Genomic DNA, 23,372 nt, shown 5'->3' with positions numbered 1-23,372 from the left:
ATCTATTCTCTTTTTTGCTTATGGCTTGATAATAAAGTTTACTTTCCATCTGGTGGCATTTCAGTAGCTTCTTCTACCTAACAATTTGCTTGAAGATGCAGCATGGAGTTTCATTTATCAAATAAGTTATACTTACAAACAATTTTTGCTAATAAAAATCACTTTTTGTACGTTGAGTGTGGCTTTGCCTAAACCAACGTAAATTCTCATTCACCCAATATCGAAAATTTCTCCCACTATTTAACATTAAAGTAGATTTATTAGAAAACAGAATGTTTTCTATTAGAATGTTATTCGTTTCTCTTTGAAGTATAATTTATTTATCAAACTGTCCTATCCTATTTAGAATTAGGCAACATTGCACGAATATAACCTAGACAGATATACAACCTCTTGTGTTGGGAGCCATGAGGACCTGTTAATCATCTAGTTAAATGATACAGAGTGTCCCTTATTTTATCCTCCATCAACGTATCGTCTTGGATTATTCAATTTTTGCCTTATATTAATGTGACAGTGAAGAATCAAAAAATTATCTAACTACAATTTATTATTGTATTCGTTAAGATTTATTGTACACTCACCACTACTAATGGGAACCAACGTCATAGTTAAGCGATCGAAGTATACCTTAAACACTTGAAGTTCCATTGACGTATCAAATTACTTACTTTTATTTTATATTGATGTAACTCTAACGATCATAAATATAATTATTTGTAGATTTTGCACACAATAGAATTTTGGTATTTAAAGCGGTTTGTAAACAGATACGAGGTTCTCAATAGTTTTGGCATCCGTCGAGTATGATAGTCGGATTATTGAAATCAAGTTTAATCATGTTCTTGCATAATAAATAGTTTCAATATAAAGAATATGGTCAACCATTATTGGTTGGCCCTAAGATTCATTATATTACCCTTGGAAAATGTACTGCACGTGCTTTAAGATATATTAGGATTTTCTTAAACGGATAGTAGTACTTTCACTTTGATACCGTTACTAATGACAGTTTGCTGGTGAGTACTTTGATGAGTTTTTTTACATGCTCGTTTAATCTGAATTGTCTGTCTCCTGTACTTCCAGTAGTTCCATGCAATAAGGCTAGAAGATCGGAATATTTTTCTCAGACTTATGTTCTTTATATTTCTCCATAATCATTTAATTATCTATATTGCTGGTTTTTCATGAAATGATGTATAGAAGTTGTACAAGTATCAAGACAAAACATTTCCATAATTGCTTTTCTTTTAGTTTTCTTATGAGGAATAGATACATCTCTAAATAGAGACCCTGTATACATTATTTTATGTAAAAACTTGCAATTTTACAAATCGATGAGACTGATCATTTTGCTTGAAAAAATTTGTATTGAACTATTGATTTTATATCAAATTACAGATTCAAGTACACTCATATCTCTTTCTGTGACTCTATGTGACTATATAAACAAGCACTTTATTGAGCCTTTTCATTAAAAATGTATTAATTTGTAATTAAAATTTGAATCGTGAAATGAAGTCTTGAGTTATTAAAATAGAAAAGATTCTCGAAACAAGCTCAAATCTTTCAACGTACTTTGGAAACATTTCAAATATGATATTTCAAGCAGCAGCATCAACGATTTTATTCACAGCACGAACTGCAACGCTATCTATGTAGGTCAGACACCTGAGAATTCTGAAATTGGGTGTACAGAATATTCAAGAGCTTATACACTAATATATACAGATAAGTTTCTCTGTATTCTCTTGAATTGTGTGAGATGCCGGAGCAGAGAAGATAAATCATTTAATTATATGTTACATATATATGTTAGTTCTACGAAATTGTAATCATAGATTTCTTTTTTTCAAACTTCTAAAACATACATATGCTTTCCTTGTTTAATTCAACTCTATCAATAATTCCAGAGAATTTTTACTGCTAGCTTCTTTTGAAAAATTAACTACATATTTTTCAAAGCTTTTTTATACCTTTTTTTGACTGTACGAGGTCTGGCTATTAAATAACGAGTTATTATAGTATTTGTGCAGTAGCGGTTTGTAACGAATGTGTGACGAAAAACTGGAGCAACGTATCAATCTCAAATTTCTCTTTAAATTAAAAAAAACTCCGACTCAGTGATATAAATTGTTGCAAAATGCCTATGGGGACAATACTCTATTTCTTGCGCGTGTTTTAGAGTGGTGTAAGCGCTTTAGTGAGAGCCGAGAAAGCAAATTAAAATTCAAGGCAATGTTGATCGTTTTTTTCGACTTAAACGGAATGGTGATGACTGAATGGGTTTCAGAGGGTCAGACTGTCAACCAGACTTACTATTTGTCAGTTTTGGCAACACTGCGAGAACGAATTCGTTTCAACTCCGGAAACAGTAACCAAAATCAGGATGATCGGATGATTGTCGAGGCTGTAAACGCCGATTAAGAAACGATCAGAAAAATTTTACACGAAAAATTACACATGACAAAAGTTGATACCAAAAAATCTGACTTTTGACCTAAAGCTCTTGCGTCAACGGGTCTGTTCAGATTTCCTTGAAAGGTTAGAAAAATATCTGCTTTGAAAGAGGCCCACACCAAAGAAGACTTCCAGAACTGCTTCGATCAATGGAAAAAACGTATGGAAAGGTGTGTAGCGAGGGGAGGGGAATATATTGAAGGGGAGCATGCGAATATAGAATATTTTTTATAATAAAACACTTTTTCGTAGCCTGTCGCGTTATTTGATAACCAGACCTCGTATGCCGCGAATAATATTGAATTTTCTGGAAAATATAACAGTGGCCAATCATTATCAATTCACACTTTCTAAATAAAAGGAGTATTTTCCAACGTATTTAGACCGAACTAGTCAATATAATGAAGACAAGAAGAATTGATACAGATACTGAAAGAGTTACAAATAGATTCCAGAGACCTCAAAATAATTGAAACACTTTCTCATAACCAGAGAGCTAAGATGAATATAGAGGGAGTAGGACAGGGTTGCATATTATCACCAATACTTTTTAATATATTCGGAAGTAATTATCCAGGAAGCACTAGCAGAAGAGGAAGCGGGTATTCGAGTAAATGGAGTCCCAGTTAATATCATAAGATATGCTGACAACACTGTCTTAATAGCGGAGAATATAGAAGACTTTCAAAGAATTACATGTAAGAAGAGTCAGAGAGCAATACACATGAATTTGAATAAAACTAAATATATGCATTTCTCGAAAATGCAAGATCAGAATGCACAGTTACAAACTCTATAGACTTGGATTAATTCGAGAAATGACAGCACTGAAGAGATAAAATTGAAACTGCTTGCAATGAATAACTTCTTTCGATGTAAAAACTTGAAGAACTAATTGAAAAAGAGAATTATAAAATGTTACATATACTTGATCCTTTTGTTGGGAATGGAGCTACTTTTAACAAATCAATAATGAAAAAACTGGAATCCTTTGAAATGTGGACATCGAGAAGAATTCTACGAATATCATGGATAGATAGAATTGCAAATGAAGAAGCTTTACGTAAAATGGCAACACAAAGAGAATTATTGACTACCATAAAAGCCCGCAAATTAGAGTACTTCGATCATATTATGAGGGGACAAAGCTACGAATTCAAGAGATTGATTATGCAGGGAAAAATAGAGGGAAAGAAAGGTATAGGACGAGTTGTTTAATTGCACATCAAACCAATTGTTTAGGGCAGCTGTGAATAAAATACAAATAGTCCTGATAGTCACCAAGCTTTGTCCGAAGATGGCACTCTAAGAAGAAGAAGAAGTCAGCATAATATATCTTCATTCAGAGTCTCTAATCCGAACAGAGAATGACTTGAAATCATCACCAAATAGAGTTTAATAGGAATCTTCTGTGCCAAAACCAAATACTATGAAAGTTTGGACAACAACCCAATTATTTTTCAGGCATCAATCGAAAATGCGTCCAGTTCAACTTGGAGAGGAAATATCGCAAACAATAATTATCTTCTTCGATGGGTAAGCAGCCATTAGAGCTTTGAGCTCCAATGTTATAAAATACAGTCTGGTTTGGGAATTCCCGAACTAGTTAAATGAACTAGGTAAATAGAATATAGCTGGAAGAGCAAAATAAAACACGAGATAAATTTGCTAAAGTACGGCCGGATAAACCATCGCTAAGACCTCAACTCTTCTGTGGAATAGAGAAAATACTAGAGAAGGAGGTAAAAAAATTGCTAGATCAATCTATAGGGTTTGGCACATGTAAATATACTCCTAGGAACCTATAACCCAATAAGATCTATTTAATGTATCCATCCTAAATAAGAACATTTTACGAATACTAACAGAAGTCTTGTCAAGGTATTGACGCTTCAATGGACACCTGAGACGCTAGGTTTAGTAGAGAATCTAGCGTGTAGATTCTGCTACCTAGATAACGAAACCTTACCTAATACATTACGGAGTTCCGGAGTATTAACTTGAGAAATATGACAAGAAGATCTTTGGTAGCTCGAGCATCTTAAACGTAGTAAAGAAGTGACCATTGCGAATTCCCAGTGCCCCAACAAGAAAAGGGGACACATTAGATTCTTATTTTCACTTACCAAAAACTATCCCAAATGGGCTAGTGTTAATAGGAATTAGTTTTTCCAGGATACGTAATACAATTGTTTTCTCTTATGAAGTATGACTAGAATAAGGTTCAAAATATTTATTTCGAACTTCTAGATTGATATAAGATTCGTGGTTGGAGTAAAAGTTATTGATAATTGACTTTAATTATTTTATAAATAAAAAAATAGTTTTGCTTTTAAATTGTGTTTAGTTGTTGAATATTTTTCCATTAAGTGGAACAAATGATATCGGTGAAGTAAGTGCACACTCATTGTAGATTTTCTGACGATAGATTTCCGCATTTCTGATGAATATTTATTTTGAGGATTTCAAGAGTCTTAGGCTTTTTGACAAAGACTACAGGATATCTTCCAAAAAAAAAATCGTGCACTCTTGGTGGCCAGCGCAAATTAACAAAAGTGACTCGAAAATGCATTTCGGTTGTTCATGCAGAATGCACTGTTGCTCTATTCTTTTGAAACCGCTTATTCTCCAGTCGTTATTCAGTCAGATGAGGCAGGAGAAAGTCGTTGAGTATTGTTCTGTAGCTCTCACCGTTTACATAGTTTCAATGCGATTTCAAAAAAATAGGTCCATTGTAAACACCACATCATACAGTAATTATGAACAGTGACATTACTCTTCGTGGATTTTTGGTACTCTCAAAGCTATAATTCTGCTTACTCTTATAGAAATAGAAACGATCCTTGTTGCTCATGATGGTTCTCTATTAAACTAAGATGATAGCACCGATTTATGACTAATTGCGATATCAGATCGATTACTCTTCGATTTTCAAGACCTAACAGGATATCGGACTGTATCATCCTTTTCTAGTAGATTAGCCAAACGACGTGGAGTTTACATAATTGGTATCAGACTAATGTAAAATCTACGTCTAGCACTTTATATACTAATTAATCACCAATCTGCAAAAATTATGGTACCTTCCAATGTCATAATTCAAGCACTACCCTTTATATACAGAGTATCCAGGGTGGTTTTCACCAATCGCGAACTATAGATATGAGATTTTATTTCAATATTTATTCTAAGAAAATTAGCTACCTTTGAAGATGACACCGATTATGAATCTTAAAAAACCGCTACCTACAAACTTTTTTTTAATTGCCGTCACAAGAGTTGACATTAGTATGCATCAGTTTTAACTTTATACGTTTTATTCTTTTCTACGAATTGATAGAATTTTCCATTCAGCAACGTAACCTATATAATAATTGCAAGTAGACCGTAGTAATAATTGAGGAAATTAGGTTAGATGGACATAAAGCACATATAGTATATGTTGTTTAATGGGAAAGTTTCTGGATACCCTGGTCGTGTTCATCTACAATAAAATTCTATCCAAACTTTGGTTTATCGTTAAAGCTCTACTATATTAACTCTCTTAAGTTGATAAGTTGATGAATGAACTTACCTTATTATATCTGAGCTAAAGTGTTTTCCACGTGCTGTTATTTGCAAATCTAAGTAAAATATTGGCGAATTGGTCAGCAGATGTTACACAACGTTGATCATCCATATGGTCTTAGTAACCAAATTTTTTTCGCCTAATCTGCAAAAAACGTATAAAACTCAAGATAATTAACAACTTTTTGCTTTTATATTCATTATTTAATATGTTTCTTTCTTTAATTTCAGCTGGGTTAGCTCCGGATTCTTAGGTGTTTGAAGATTTGAAAGGACCAAATAAGAGCGCAGAAATTTTGATGCATCTTCCTTGTTATAAATTTATTTTAGGAACCGGTCTAATTCTTAGGTAAAACTAGTGATGTTTGATGGCTTATTAAGTGATAATGAGCTACAACAAGTATTGACCCTTTTGATAATAGGTTTTCCTCAGTGACAACCTTCCAGACCCTGGTTGGTGAGTCAAACTGAATTCTACAAATATTATGAAGCGTTTGATGCTCCAATAAATCCTTGAATGGAATTCTAAAACCTAAAAATGATCCCAAAGGAGGAATGAATACTGCAATCCAACCAGCAAGCCTGTCTGTAGTGAGTGACTCCAATCAAGAATTACATGTCAAGTGACATCTTTAGTTAACATATAATGTATTTATCTATTACGGAAAACCACCATTCGAAGCTGAAGATAATTAAAAGAAAATATAAAATCTCATTGGGTACTTAGTAGAAAAGTTTTTAAGTCACTACTTATAATATGAGTGTTCAAGATAAACACGATAAGTAAGGTTGTACTTTATTCAACTGAGTATATTCGAAGTTAATCCATTATTATTATCCATTAATCCATTAATGTAATTGATTTTAGTTATAAAAATATTTAAACTAAAATTCGTGGATAAAATTATACAAGTCAATTTAACACCAGAAACTCTATTACATCACAATAATTACAACTCTACATTACTTTTGTAGTTCGCCGCCTATCTTCAATATTCAAGCAACTGTTCTATTGTAGCATCCTGCCTTATGTTTGCTTTTTCAATAATTCCAGAGCTTTGTAGAAACTTCTGTATCTAGCTGCAGCTAACTCTTTCTTCCACGTATATATGGAATAATAGTTTAACGGTTACCCAATCATAAATGGAGCAAGGGTGGATCCAGGGTCTTGACAAACGGGGGTCATTAGTATTAGGACGAGTCCTTCCCCAAAGATATGGCATTTTAAGTCTTTTACCCACAAAATTTACAATTTTACTCAAGTTTACTAGTTCTTTTACGGACAGTTGATTCTTTCGATAGACCAACTCCCAAGTCGTTCACCCATAGAGCTCTAGACCGACTCTCGTTTCTTTTTTCGATTAGTTTGATTTAATTCATATTAATCAGTTTATGTCAGATGCTTCTGCTTCTTAGTCTTGTTTTTTTTTTATGAGGTATTGTTTTGATATTCGAAATATTTGGGGGTATTGGCTCCCTTTATCCACGGTGTAAAATAATTCGTACTTTTACACATTCCTACTTACGCCCTTTTATAAGAAACAAAAAACCAAGTTAATTAATCAGGGTTTCAGGGGGTCATGACTCCATGACCCCCCTGGATCCGCGCTTGAAAAGGGGTCACCATGCTAATATATGACCCACATCGTCAGATGGTATGTGGCATGTGTACCCTTGACACTATAGTTTTCACTATATTAAGATATAACTGGCGGCATCATATGCGTGGGGCTGTGTATCTGTTACAGCATTCTTGCAAGTAATAGAATAAAGAGCATACTCTTTAATAATAGGTATTACAACAGGTTTCTGATATTTTTGGTCTTAAACCAGTAGGTATGAAAGAGTATTACTGAATGTCTTTGGATATAAATTGGACATGCATTCATTGAAACTTCGGAAAATGATTTATTGGGAATTTCTTTGAATATAGTATAGAATAGGAAGTAAGCCTAATTTCCTTATATTTTCTTGAAGCTTACAAATGAATATTTCGCCTATGTTTTTATATATTTTATTAGAAAAAGTTTTATTATTATTTCTTGTCATTCCAGAAGGATCTCATAAAGTGTGTGCTTGTAGCAATCGTAATTTCTAGAATGTCCTTTTTGTATTTGAGTTCGTGACCGTCATATTTTCCTGTATCTATCTGTATAAAGTGTAATATCTGTTGTGCAATTTCAGCTTTGGCGATTTTTGTCGTCCCATTTAGTGCTTGACTGTTTTGTTTGTTATTTTCTCCCTCTTGATGTTCTTGATCGACTCTAGAGCGTTCGTTTCAACTACCAGAGTTGATTTTGGTTATTCACTACGCCTTCACTAAAGGTATTCGCGTCGGTGTTGTAAAGCCTTAATTTTCCAATCAACTTTTACGCTTTTGTCGATACATAATTTACTGTGTTCAAAGAAAATTGTGTGGTAAGAGAATATTGTGAAATCTTGAACGGTTTACCTCGCTATACAAGATTTTAATAAAATTACGTTGGTGATAAAGTCAATCGTGAGAATAATCATTCGTTTGATAATTATATGAAAAGAAAGTAGAATCGAAGATTGAGAATAAATACTAGCTACTTAGTTAAGAAGGGATGTAATTCATTCACATTTAGATGTTTACTAAAACACATAAAACATCATTTAATAAGCCGTGTGACTAACTAAGAAAAACACATTTTTTGCCAAAAATAGATCAATGTAATCTCCTTCAAAAGCAATATAATCATTCTAACTAACTTTTCTCTATCTTCTCGATATCGTGCTTGTAGATGGATTTGTCTTTTGCCTCAAAATAGGCATCAGTTTCAGTAAGTCCTTCATTTGTGCCAAATTTCTTACCATGGAGCATTTTTTTCAGATCAACGAATAGCTAGTAGTCACTGGGAGCCAGATCTGGACTATACGGTGGATGAGGAAGCATTTCGAAGTGGAATTCGTTCAATTTAACAATTTAACTATCGTTGTCATCGACTTGTGAATCAATGCACTGTCTTGATGAAGCAGTGGTTCTATCTTCGACATGTGAGGCCGTTTTTTCTTGATTTTTGCATTAAAATTATTCAACAACTCTATGTGGTATTCGCTATTGATTGTATCTCTCTTTTGGAGATAGTCGATGAACAGTATTTCATGCGCAGTCCATAATACTGAAGCCATAACCAACTGACTGTTGTGCCTTTGGATACTCCGGAATCCATATTTTATCTATTGTCACCTTTTAGATGCGAAAAATTTGATTTTTTACATGTAAACATGGCCAAACACTATTCTGAATCTTCAACACGTTGTTGTTTTTGATCGACTGCGAGTAAATGCGGTACCCACTTTGAAAAAAGCTTTCTTATGTTTAAATGTTCATGCATAATTGTGAATATACTGTCTTCTGATATCTTACGGCTTCAGATATCTCTCGAATTTTCAATTCACTATTAGATATAATTAATTTGTGTACTTTTTGATGTTCTCTGGAGTAACACCTCAATTGGACGACTAGAACGTTAACAATCATCGGTGTCTGTACGACTATGTTTAAATTCAGATTCTTTTCGAAGGAGCAGAGTCCTGATAATACTTTTGAAGCCATTGTTCCGCTTTTACAGTATTTTTTTCGTAAGAAAGCAATGATAAATTAACACACATTATTGTTTTGAAAATGATAAAAGTAGCTTCATTTAAATGACTGTAATTTTTTTGACTAACCGAAATGTCATGAAATTTTATACATAGTTTGAGAGCTCTTGTGATATTATAACTAAATTAACTATATAATTCCGAAGCTTGACTATTTAAAGTAGTCTATAATTTAAAATGAATGGCTCCACTCTATTATTGTTGATTCTCAAAACATTACTCACTAATCAGAAAAAGTAAATAATTTAATTAAAAAATTATTTATCTGTTAAGTGGGATATTGATTAATCCAATGCGGAAAACTGACAATCACCTTAAACCCTTACCACTTTCCGTCAATCACAATGAAAATAAAATCGTCAAATCTGTTGTTTTCCCGACCCACTTAAAAAAAGCTAATTCATTAATAATCCTTTGTCACGGTCAACCGCTCACGAAAAAAAGCGTTTAACAGAATTATTAAAACTTTCAACAATAGAATGGCAAACGAGAAAATTCTGTTGTGTTTTGTTTTGGTACAATATGAAACATAGCCTGTGATTTTCCAACTGTTAATTTTTGGATGCAGTATCCGAAATGCTTTCAGATTCTATCTCAGATCTATTTTTTGAGAGATGGTATATTCAGTATTTTTATATTCACGTCAAAAGTATAACTATTGCCTTAAAAAGGACATGCATTTGAGTATTTATTACAAGATTTCCATATATTAGTCGACTGTCATAGAGATATCGTCTTTGATATCGATTTTCAATAATAACATTGATGGAATATTTCTTCTTGTTCCTTACTATACCTTGTTTTTAAACTAGGAGGAGTAAATTGAATTTAAGTTTGCAATTCTGATGATTCAATGACTTCTGATTGGCTAGATGGCAGCCTGTTTTATACGATATTTTTTACACATTTGTGACAAAAGTTATCTGGAATGATATGTACGTGGACATGGAGTCATATTTTATATTCATGGTACAACTAAAATTATTCAAGTTCAAAAGCATAATTTCCACTTATCCTTCATTATTCTTTGCTTTGTGAGTTCCAATAAAATTCAGTATCGTTTATTGAAGGTTGTATATCTTCGAAAAACCTTTTTTATGTTAATCCCAGGACATTTACCGCAAAGCGGGAACCGGCTCCAAAAAAGAAAGTTCCGTTGCAAGCATGGTAATGGTGTCGGTTTTTTGGTACGCGCGTGGGATACTTTTTATTTTCTGTCTTGAAAGAGGAAAAAATATTGAGGAGGAGTATTATGCGAACTTATTGCAACGTTTAAGGGAAGAAATCAACCAAAAACGACCGCATTTGGCTAAGTTGTTTCATCCAGACAAAGCACCAGCTCACACATCCATTATTGCATTGGCCTAAATTAATAAATTAGAGTGAATTGCTATCTCGTGTACCCTATCCGCCAGATTTAGCCACCTCGGATAATTTTCTGTTCCCACTCTTGAAATAATGGCTCGGTAGTCGAAGATTTTCCATCAATGAAGAGGTGATGTCGGCAGTTGAATGGCAAAATTGAGGATTTAAACGATTCTTATTATAAAAACGGTATTGAGCTTACTGAATATCGCTAGGAAAAGTGTATGGAGATAAAAAAACATTACGTTGAAAAATAAATATACTTTTTTCCAAAATTTTTGTGTTTTCTTTGTTGGGCCAGGTACTTCTGGGACCATCCTCGTATATTGCTAATAAAAAGGCACTACTCGTATGAAGTCTACTCCGTCAAACCCATTTTGCTTCTTCGATATTTTTATAAAATAACAGCCATCAATTTAATTATTTAATTAAATATTTAATATTTAATTATTCCTAGTTGTAACTAGAACTACAAATTTCACTCAAATTTAGGTCTATGTTGTTATTGACAGCTTTCTCGTATGAGAACCATTACTAAAAATTTTTCTTGCATTTTATTCGGTTTCAAAAATTTTTATAAATGGATGTATGCTTTTTGAAATGGTTTGTTAATGCAGATTTCTGTTGTACGTAAACAGCGCCAGAATCATTACAAGGTACTTGATACATAGTATTAGATACTTTTGATATTGAGTGTTTTATAATTTAGTTTAGTGAAATATTTGGATAATATATTATGTCCTTGATGACTTATACTAATATTATATTTATTGAAATAATTCGATAATTGTTGGGAAAGTGGTAAGGAGAAATATTTTATGTTTTCAGGTTAAGTTTCTGTTTTGTTCCTTATTTGATATAGTATCTGTTTTTTTGCCACATATTTTTGAAATACAATAACTTACGAAAAATGATTTTTTAACTACATCCGTTATAATATTCACCTTCTTTTTTATTCATTTGCATTTATAAAGAATATAATTTGTGAATCGTTTAAAAAGCGTGAAAAAAAGTACGGTAGCGGTTCATTTTTTCACGCTTTTGCGTTAAAAAAAGTGCCGTAACGTGTCATTTTTTAACGCAATTATAATATTTTGGGCTGTGAACGCTTTCTTTCTCATGTCAATTCGTTTCTCCGAGAAACTGTCACATTTTTATTTCTTCATATTCGTTCAAGAAAATCCGTTTTGTGTTTAATTAAAAAGAGTATTATGATTAGTGATGGAGAGTAATAGTGAAGAAAGTTTAAACTGCACACCAGATGTTGTTGAATCGGCAACTGCAGCGACTATGAATCTTCTCTCTGAAAAATGTAGGGAGCAGTATTTAAAAGAATATAATTCTTTTATGGATTGGCGTGCTAAAGAAGGCATAAACAGCTTCACAGAAAGAGTGTTACTAGCTTACTTTGAAACTAAATCCAAAATGTGAAAGTCTTCAACACTTTGGTCGACTTAATCAAAACTGAAAGGCACTATAATGGTTAGGTAAACGACGTAAACATCAGTAAATAGACGAAACTCATTGCAGATTTGAAAAATAAATCAGTTGCCTATAGACCTAAAGAATCCTTTCTGGTTGCTTTAATATTCGGAATCGTAGGAGCTTTGCGTAGGAAGAAATTATATAAAATGAACGTGTAACGATATTAATAACACCGGAAATGTTTTAATTATCACAGTACCTGATACAAAAACTCATGTTTAACGTTGATTTACTGTTATTAGTGAAATATTTGATAATGGATTATACTTGGTGAACATTTATAAAAAATATGAAAACCAACGACTCACAAATGTCAAAACAAATCATTTCTTTTTGCAGTATCTAAATGGAAAATGCAAAAATCAAGTTGTAGGTATCAATACCTTTTCAAAAATACCCTCGCTTATTACAACATATTTGAATTTACATAATTCAAAAAACTACACTGGGCCTACATTTTGACGCTCTTCGACGTCTCTGATTCTGGTGGTGATATAATTCAACTAAAGAAGCACGTTGGATGGAAATCCAACACAGTTGCGGAGGGTTACGTAGACGACTAAATAAAAAACAAAATGGATTTCGCAGTGCAAATTTTGATGGGAACTAGTACGACATTGTAATTGTTTACGACCCTACCAACAATCCAATAAGTACTAATACAACTATATATGTTATTTCTTTGAACTTGTTAAGTTACCAATTCAAGAACTAATAGTAATGTAACTTATTCTTTACTTCAAATTAATAATGCTCACAGTTGTACTTTTAATATTACTATTACAAAATAAAAATTGATGAAAGTTTTTGTATGAAACCCGTAAGTAAAGTAATTTTTTTTCATTCGTAGGAGTAGGTCAAACCGTTCTACTCGTGAAAAAAGTATTACTTTACTCACTTGTTGCATAAATAACTATTTTTGGTTAAAACAGGTAACAGATTTTAATTCTGATATCCATGTTGTAGGTGATCTATTTATTTATATAATTACACAAATTGCCAATGTCAAGTAGTATTTTGATGAAGACCCAAATAGTTCGAAACGTCAATTTTTACCTATTATTTTAAATTGATTTTCTATCAAGAAAGCTGAAATTAAGACGATTCGTTACGAAAAATATAAAAATGTCTAAGAAGTGCAAAGATGAAAAAAAATTTTTTGGAGTTTACTCCTTAAGAATCGATTTGCATATATAAGGAGCCCGGTATGAGAAAAATGTGAGGAGTAAAATCTATCGATGAATGACCTCGTTACGTTTTTGGTGCGCACCCTATGATGCGCAACTTTCTAATTTGTCAGTGTCAACATACTTATATTGTTGTCATTGTGAAGTTTCATTATCATTGTGTTCCGCTAAAGTGGACTGAAAGTATTTTCAAATAACTATGGCAGAATGAGATGTAGATGATATTGCCGGAACATCTAACAAACACGTGGTTGCAAGGTACGTTATATTTCATGTATTATATGTATGAGCATGTGCAATTTGTATTTATTAAATATTTTAATAATTATCGATGTAGTTCATATAAATATATATTTGTAAACAACACATAAAATTAGATAATCAACCCAATATGAATTATCGAGCGGATCCACATAAAATAGAAAATTTCTAACCTAACCAAAAATTAATTTTTTTGTCGATGTCTATAAATTCTTCCACGTTATTATGATTTATTTTATAAATAATTTTTAAATATTAACAACTGTAGTCAATAATTCGAAAATATTATCAGAAAAATCGACAATATTTTTTCATTATAATAATGTTTTTATATAATTTTCTTTCGAAAAGTTATTTTTTAGCTTATTTAAATAATTTTCATGTACTATTTATTATTGTATGTAAAAGATTTATTGACATAATTATCTTTTTATAACCATTTTTATTAATTATTAAGATAATATTATATTTTAAATAAAAAATTAATTATAATAATTTAAAAAAAGTGTTTATAAAAACCTTTTTTTATCAATTTTCTTAAAGTCGGTTAAAATTTTTATAATTATGCATTTATAAATTTTCTAATGTTTTTTTATATTCTTTGACTAGGAAAAAATCTAAACCTCCAAAAACTTAATGAAGGAAGCCCAAAATATTCTGGCAATCAACCAATCTTTTTTAAGTTAAATAAACTCTTTTTGCGTCTGGTTAGACTATCGAACTTAAGGAGTAAACTCCAGTCGTGCGTCGGAGCTGACACACACAATTTTTTATACTATCTGTTTTTCTTGAAAAACAAAACAAACAATTTAACAAAATTTTTTTAAATGTCTGTCTAACTGAAAACCTCTCGAAAGAAGTTTAGTAAACCAAGTGTAGAAGACAAGTAAGCATTTTTGAGGATTTTGTTATTTGACTCATGAACTGCCTATCAAAAACTTAAATCCAACAGAGCAACTCAAGCTAGAAAGCTTCTATATAAACCGAACACCTAGATGTAATCTGCTATTTGCTTTGTCACCGACGACAAGAAGATGTATTTCAATCCTACGTCCGTTACATTTCTCTTAAGATACGTCTTAAGCTACGGCTTAAACTCAATTTACCTCGTAGATTAATTACGTTGCTGCAGACATTCATGGATACAAACGAAAACAGAAAAGGAATACTTTATTAGGGAACGAAAACAAAAAAAAAGGAACGGAAGACAATTAGAGACATCTGCTAAACATCTCTTATTATGTTCTACTACTTTTTAATGAATCTATACGGCTTTTAGTACACTAAAGACATTTATATATAATTCACATTAAACAAATGTGTTGGTACATTAGGGCACTGTTCCGTGTTCTTGTTAATTTTCTGCGAAGGTCTTTCAGTGATTATTACAGTGAGGTGGTTAATATGAGGATATGTGGACAGTGCTGTCAAAATAATGAGGAAGATGTTGATGGTAAACGCATTATTTTCATAGTTGTTTTCAAATTTCTGTGGTTGAGTATATTAAAGTTTAAAATTTTAGAGTTTAGTGGAGATATAATTGTAACGACACATATTTATTCATAAAATATTACTCTTATATGTAAATATAATAATTTAACATATCAAGTAATTGTAAATACTTTTTTAAAAATTTTTTATTGGTTCCACCTACAGGGTGTTTCTATATTCGCCCGACAACCCTCTATCACAGAGAGATCTCAATAAATGATTCATTTTGATATAGGAATACAAACCCTTACGGGCCTAGTTGCTGAGATATGGGGTGTTTGAAATTTTAAAACAAAATAAAAAAATTGCCATAAATCAAGAACGACTTATTTCCACTTTGGTCACCAATATGCTCCATAATAAAATGATATTTTCACATAAGCACACTTCGGGAAAATTCAACCAGTGGCGCGCTGTTAGGGTTAGTTTTCACTTTTATTACCCTATTTTTTACTTCTCAATATTTCCAATTGGTTCGTTTTTGAGCTTTTTTATAATTACCTCATTTTATTATGAAAAAAATGCAAAATGGAACATTTCCTAATCAGACTTAAGCCCGCTGCAATTTGACTGAATCGTTGACGAACAGAATCAATAATGAAATCTCATTTGATTTAGTAAATAATATTTAACTGCCAATAAACATTCTAGCCAATGCTATCAATATAATTAATTTTTCCCATCGTTTTCATTCTCTTAAATAATATCGCTATGTAATTAGTGGCTTTTTCGTCAAATTATAAATCTTCTTTCTATCTTGTAGCGACATTTATTAGTGAAATTTGAAAGTTTGATTTAAAAGTTCAATGATATTCTGTTTCATATAATAATTAATTTAATTAATGCATGCAATAATATGCAATATTCCACTAATTTTTTATTTGTTATCACAAACTATGCGAAACAAGGCTGTTTAATAGTGAAAATTTGATTAGAGAATTCCATCTAAACAGCAAAGAAACAAAAAAACATTCAAACTAATATAAAAAGTTGGATAAATTGTTGTAAACAATCTACTTCTGAATAATTTCAAATTTTTCTCGTAATGAAAACCTTGCGTGGGCACACCCTTCAATTTTTCACATTTTGAACTATAATAGGAAAACATATGGAATTACTTTTTGTAAGAATTCATAAAAATTGATTTATATATCGATATCATATGTATTTTGTTGATATTTCTCTGTTCTATTGAAATTTTTATGAAAATATATTCTGTTTGTTATGTTTTCTGACTACATCACTTTATACAATGTATATTGAACCTTTAAAAAATTTCTCTTATTTTGACTGGAAATATAGTAGAACTATATATGATACTTCTATTCCTTGTTAATATGTTTTCATATTCATTTCTCTTTAATCTTAATCAGAGGAATCGAAAAGAAAAGAAAAGAAATTATCAGCATTAGGGTTATAAATTCTATCGGCATATTTGGACAAAAGTGGGTGTAAAATTTTTATAGAATTTTATATAGTTTACAACACTGATTCGTGTATTGGCTGAGGCAATATGTAAATAATTAATAAAAATAGCGTAAAACTTTTTCATAAGTTGAAAATTATTAAAAAGCCTGTTGTTAAATGTTAAACATTTAAAAATAAAAGATTACTAAGGGACAAGTGCTGGAAGTGGCGAAAAACATAGAAATTTGGTATCAACAGTCAAACCCACCAACAGATCCACAAAAAGCTTCAGATTTGATAGAGCCCTTATCATAAGAAACATCTGTGAACTAAATGTAAATTGTAAAAGGGTGAGACTAGAACATAGAACATTAACCAATTGTTCTAATAGTTACTGAACATGAACATATTATAGAAAAAGTACCAAATTGTTTGCATTATTTTAAGTAACAATTAAAAAAAAACAGAGCATACACAGAATGAAGATATAAAAACAGGTCGAGTATACGTAGCATTGATGTATCAACCGCTAATAGAAGGAGACGAGGAAGACCCTGAAGAACCTGGAAGGAAGGAATTGGCCAAAATATGAAATATAGAGCTATTCAGGTAAACAAGTGGATAGATAGAAAGAACGATAGAGTACGAAATGCGGGACGCGGCAAAAAAGCTGTAAGACCCCTACTGTATATATATTATTTTATTTTAATTCCTTATTTCTTAGACCTTTTGATATTTTTAAGTTTCTAATTGTTTGATGATGATGATTTTAGGCCCCTTCTGTTTTACAATTAGTTTTTTTTTACTAACTTTTGAAATATTGATGAAAATTAACGTTTAGACTTACTTCACTCTTTACCAAAATATTTATATACAGTAGAAAAAAAAACTTTTAGAAAGAAGGAATGGCTAGATGCAGAGGTCGAATTGTTTGAGAAATAAAAGCAACCGATATTAAATCAATCCTAAAGTCTTAAGTGCTCAATGAATGGGAGAACAAATGGTCAACGGTCAGACATAAACTTCGTGAAGTGAAAAACTAGTTAAACCATGGTCAATACTACCGAAAAAGCGCAGAGATTAAGTTCTTCCAACACGACTTCGTCTAGGCGATACGCGACTGACCCATAGCTACTTATTTGATGCGAAACCTGAACCAAAATGTAACTACTGCAATTACAAATTAACTATAAAACACATAATCGCAGATTGTCCATCTCTTAACTCAGAAAGATCCTAATCAAATCTACCACTACCACAAATACGTGAAATTTTAGGACCTAAATACAATATTAGATACCTTAGACAGATCTCGATCATAAACTTGATTTAACAAATATTTATAGATAAAACACTTAATTTTTACTCAATCGCTAATAACCAGAATACGGTTGATGCTAATTTGTAATAAAAACAAATATTCATGGATTAATACTACTAGTATTAGACAGATAATCGAGGGAAACAAACATCCAGAAGAAATTTGTGAAAGAAGAAAACCAAAGTGGAAAAGAAATCAAGAGATATAAAACCGAATTAATTAGTACTTACCTAAGTGTATTAACAAATGATGCCTGCACAAACTATTTATTATGGAAAACTAATGAAGGAATAAAAAAATGCAAATGGTAAATGGGCGAAAAATATCCCCAAAAGACCGATAGATTCGCCAAACATCAATTCCAATCGAATAAAGGTGATGATAGTATTAACCAAGGAACAGCACAACTAAAAACAGAAATTGAGGTCACAACTTCTAAAGAAATTATAAAAAACAAAATATAAATCCTGAAAAAAACTTAGGTTTTATACCATTACTGGCGAAACCTGCTTCCCCAGAAAACCAATATTTTAGCTAAGACATTTAATCAATATATCTTTTGGGCTACAATATGTACCATTGATGTGAAAACTAGCAGAGGTCAGTATGATCTCTCAACCAGATAAACCCCCACACAAAGTTTTCTCTTACAAGCTTATCTTTCTTTTCTGTGTATTGTGAAAACTATTCGAAAAAATCAGTTAAAACCACTTATAGAAGAGTGGAAGTTTAGAGGAAGCTATTAGATTATCAGAATTACGAATGTGATAAAATTTGCTGGAAAAGAAAAGTCTGTTCCATAATATTTCTTGACGTGGCACAGGCATTCGTGAAGTTTGGCATAAGAGGCTCTAACATAGAATCAAGATGTACTTGTCTGTAAGATTCTCTCATATTTTAGAATTCTACGTCTTATCTATATATTTTAGAATTGAATAAGAGAAAGCCTACTCTGTGCTAATGGAAATTGTTGGAGGAGTGCCACAGAGTAAAATGGAACCTATTCTATACATCTATTATACGAGTTACATGTTTAACCTAGAAAATGATCTTTGCAGACGATTGTACAATATTAGCAGTGAGAAGTAGACATTGAGAAACAAGAGAAAAACTATAGGAATCAATCAGTAAAATGGACAATTAAAAATAAAAAATACTAAGGTACCACTTTCGATTGTGAGCATCGCTGAAGATATCATATTAATGAGAAAATAAAACAAAAATTAAATATAAAGATTTAATTGGCAGACCAGACCAAACCCCATTTTGTACCCAAACCAAGTTTCTGCTTCATGAACATATACTGAAACTTATCTGGTCATATAGTAATCAACAACAGGGTTGTGTCTACAAATCATTCAAAGATATCAGAATAAAGAACTGTGGAACATTGTATAAGGTACTTGGCACATTCGAAACAGTAGCCCACATAAGGATCTAGATATAGATACTTACATAAACGATTCAATCATCATACTGTAATGTTTTCTTTTCAATTTATTAAAACTATTATTATAGGGTCGGGTGGATTTATACACAATGTTTCTTACTTACTTAATTTATTTACACACTCACACTAAGTACACTTAACTATTTACTATTCATTAAACTACACACTAAGAATTATTAACACTAATCTAATTCTTAACAAATTAATTTATTTAAATATACCGTTTACTTGTCTATCCCGATGTTTTCGGGATGACATCAGATTTTTTACTGCCTTTTTGGCTGATAAACAAGCGACTATTTATACAAAAAGATGATAAACAAACAAATAAAAAGGCCTTCCTAAAAATTGATTCTAAAAAACAATATAAAAAAATCGCCCTGTGTGTAAAAACATGTGAACAGTTTCTCTGAGAACCGCATTCGCTAAACTTTAAATTCTTTTATTATAATCGAACAGAACCGGCTTCACGGTCCATGTTGTGGGCGAGTTCCTAGCAATACAATAAAAAAATAGCGAGAAGACTCAAGGGTTGGTGAAGTTGGTATGCGTTGAAATGTAATTGAATTAATGTACATAATGTATTAGATAACTGCAAGCTGCTGATTGATCTTAAGATCAGATTGTCGATATAATACGGCATAATAGGGAAATTGTTATGAACAAAAAACCTGGATTTTTGCTTGATTAACAATGATAATAGTTAAAATATCTAAATGTTATATAGTTTACCTGTATACTTATGTCTAATCCATTTTTGACTTTTGTAATAAAACAAATCTAATAAACTATATGAAACATTAAATAATTTCTACTACATATTCCTCGTAAGTAATATTCCAATAATCAGTTGACAAGCGTCACGCTTTTGATTTACTACGTACTAAAAATTTTCAAACATTGATATCCCGCTCGTGAATTTTAAAATTATTATCATCTTGTCTCCGAATTAACTTTTAATTAAAATCAACTTTTAAATTAATCCCCCTTGCTTTAATCTCGAACTTGGGACATGGGCGCACGTCTCACTTGGGCTTAGGCTCCGTTATTTTCAAATCTTCAGCCTTCGGAGCTCCTCATAAATATTCGTCCTGTTCAATCCTTTGAAGGACAGAGCTTGTGCATGTCGCAATAAAGAAAATTTATTTAATAAACACTGAGAAAACTGAACCAGAGTTGATAAATTAAACAAATTCAATCTTAGGATTTTCTAGTGGTTAAAGGTGACATTTTGCTACACTGCAATTATTTTTATGTTGTTATATGTTTTTGAACTATCTTCAAGTATTCTTCATTACAACTATTGTTTACTTTTATCTTTACTGCTTCTATTTCTATAATTACTTATAATTGAAAAGATGAGAATTAAAACAACAAAAAAATTGATTCTTGGCACATTCTTTTCTTTCAATGATTTTATATTATTAAACAGAATCATTCTGATCATTCTACATTGTACTGTTCAAGAAATTAATCTTCTATGCAAACTTCTACGTTTATTCAAAATAAAAAAAGGTCTTAATTGTTGTTTATTGTTATGGTAAATTTAAATTTAACGATACAGATCCGATAATATTTGAATGGAAGCTGACAATCAGTCGTAAGAAATATTCATCATAAACATATATAACATTTATGTGGTGGCTATAGTGAGTTTTTCTAATCAAAATAAAATATTGGGAACAAAATCTACATCTATTTTAAGTAAGTTTTTGAAGTTTGAAAAGGATTTGGTTCGAAAAAACTAAACGAAAACGAAAATCAAAGCTGGGAAAAGAATATAAGAATGGAGGAAGGGAATATATTCTCATTTCTCACACTGTTACCTGAAGGTATAATGAATAATGGATAATGGACATTTGATCAACCGCAACTACTAACAATTACTACAAAACTAGTATATTTTATACCCGCATGTGTTAGGAAAAGTACCAGTTCTAGTTTGTCAGTAAACATTTATAATGTTTGCCGTGACACCTAAGCAATGCATTAACATTGAGTTTTGAAGCAAACTTCACTTAGAATATTAAGAGAGTCATCAGGGATAAGCCAAAACCCCCCTCAGAAAATGATCAACTCTAAATAGGCTTCACGATGAAATAACGAAAGATTTTAGAAAAAATTTATTTTAAATCTAAGCTTTAAAAGTAAATGGGATCCAAATATCATATTAGGAATGAAAGAAATGTTACAAAATTATACTGAAAAGAAATCGTAAACAGGAGATTATCATCTTGTCTGATATTCAAGCAGCAACATTAGAGTTCTGATCTCCAATGTCATTTGATCCAAGTTTACATGGAAATGCCTAGGAAACAACTTAACCTCCAATGGGTTTTGGACTACTCTGGTGGACAAATAAATAGCAGACAGACTTGCGGATAATAAATCCATTTCTGTGTAATCGGCTACAGGACAATAGAAAACATTAGAAATAGATGTAGATAGGGGAAACATCAGTTGTTGGAATAATCAACATGGAGCGAGGCAAGTGAAGATACTCCCGGGGAACCTATAATAATGAAAGATTAAATGTATAAGAATAATCTATAAATATTTACAACAATATTGTCGGTGCATGGTAGCCTCAATGGATATCTGAAAATACTAGTTTTTACATATTAAGCCACTGCTTTACAACAACAATGGATCCTTTTAATCACAGATACATACAAAGTAGACTATCTATATAGTGGTAATTAATGTCAAACAATGGTCGGGAGGACTTCGACCTATGATCAGACTGCTTCTAATAAAGTAATACACCTTATTTTAAATAAACCCTCGTATTTGGATTTCTTTCTAAAACAAGTTTTGGAGCCTAATTGTTGAAGTGCCACTCCTAACTCGTGTACATTCATAATTTATGCATGATGGTGTCCCTTATAATTTTAGTTTAGATGAATATTTGGACAAAAGGGTACGGACCTTTTTAAATGGTCATCGTGATCAGGAGACGTTAATCCCTTTTGGTGGGAAATACTAAGAATTTATTGTACGCAACACTTGTGTAAACTAAACAACATGTGAAACGCTAAATAACTTTTCGTTGCAACTTATTGCGAAATATTCCAGAAGCGATTTTTGAGGCATAAAGAAATGTTCTTTGTTATCTTAGGTATTACGTGGAAATATTTTAAGAATTGAAATTACTTCTCTTGTTGGTTGATGATTATAGTTTTTCGAATGCTCTCCTACTTAAATTTGAATGATTTTATGTGTCAAAATTTCAATAATAGAGCTCTTGCACATCGATAAATATAAGAAGGACACCCTGCGTGTCACATATATCATCCAGATATTTTTTTAAATACCGAAAATAAACAGAAGTAGAATAAATTTCCATATTGTATTCGTACTCTCTTTTCTGCATTTGATACACATGTCAACATGGCTACATTCTTTGAGAGTGAAGGGTTATTACAAAAGTGATTTGTGTGTAAAATTAAAATCAGCGGTCAGAGTTGTTTTGCTATAACAGGATTATGAGATATTTGAAATTATGTATGCATAAAAAGTTCCTGGCTAATTTTTAGATTATATGAGTGAGGTACATATTATAGGAGCTAACTGTATTCCAAACAAAATCCGGGGTCATTAATATAGTAAACCAAATACAGCCCCTAATTATATAATTATACTTCTTATTTGAACTCTAAAGAAGTTCCAATCAAAAAACTGGCATACCAGGGTGAGTTTCAAAAAAACGGTTATAATAGCCATTCTCGTGACAAAGAAGAGAATTCTACTA

At 31.5% G+C, this 23,372-nt stretch overlaps 1 protein-coding gene across 1 annotated transcript in view; it reads right to left on the bottom strand.

Annotated features, from left to right (window-relative positions):
- LOC130444466 (uncharacterized) overlaps positions 1-23,372 on the bottom strand; it is a 177,508-nt gene that overhangs the window by 28,118 nt on the left and 126,018 nt on the right. Inside the window, exon 2 of the mRNA XM_056779591.1 lies at positions 6,035-6,172. The gene's annotated coding sequence lies outside the window, so the exon portion shown is untranslated. The remainder of the gene's footprint in view (positions 1-6,034; positions 6,173-23,372) is intronic.

The sequence above is a fragment of the Diorhabda sublineata genome, chromosome 5, assembly GCF_026230105.1.
Source record: "Diorhabda sublineata isolate icDioSubl1.1 chromosome 5, icDioSubl1.1, whole genome shotgun sequence".
Classification (NCBI taxonomy): Eukaryota; Metazoa; Arthropoda; class Insecta; order Coleoptera; family Chrysomelidae; genus Diorhabda; species Diorhabda sublineata.
The sequence above is the reverse complement of the archived record's forward strand: the minus strand, read 5'-3'. Positions and strand labels throughout refer to the sequence as shown.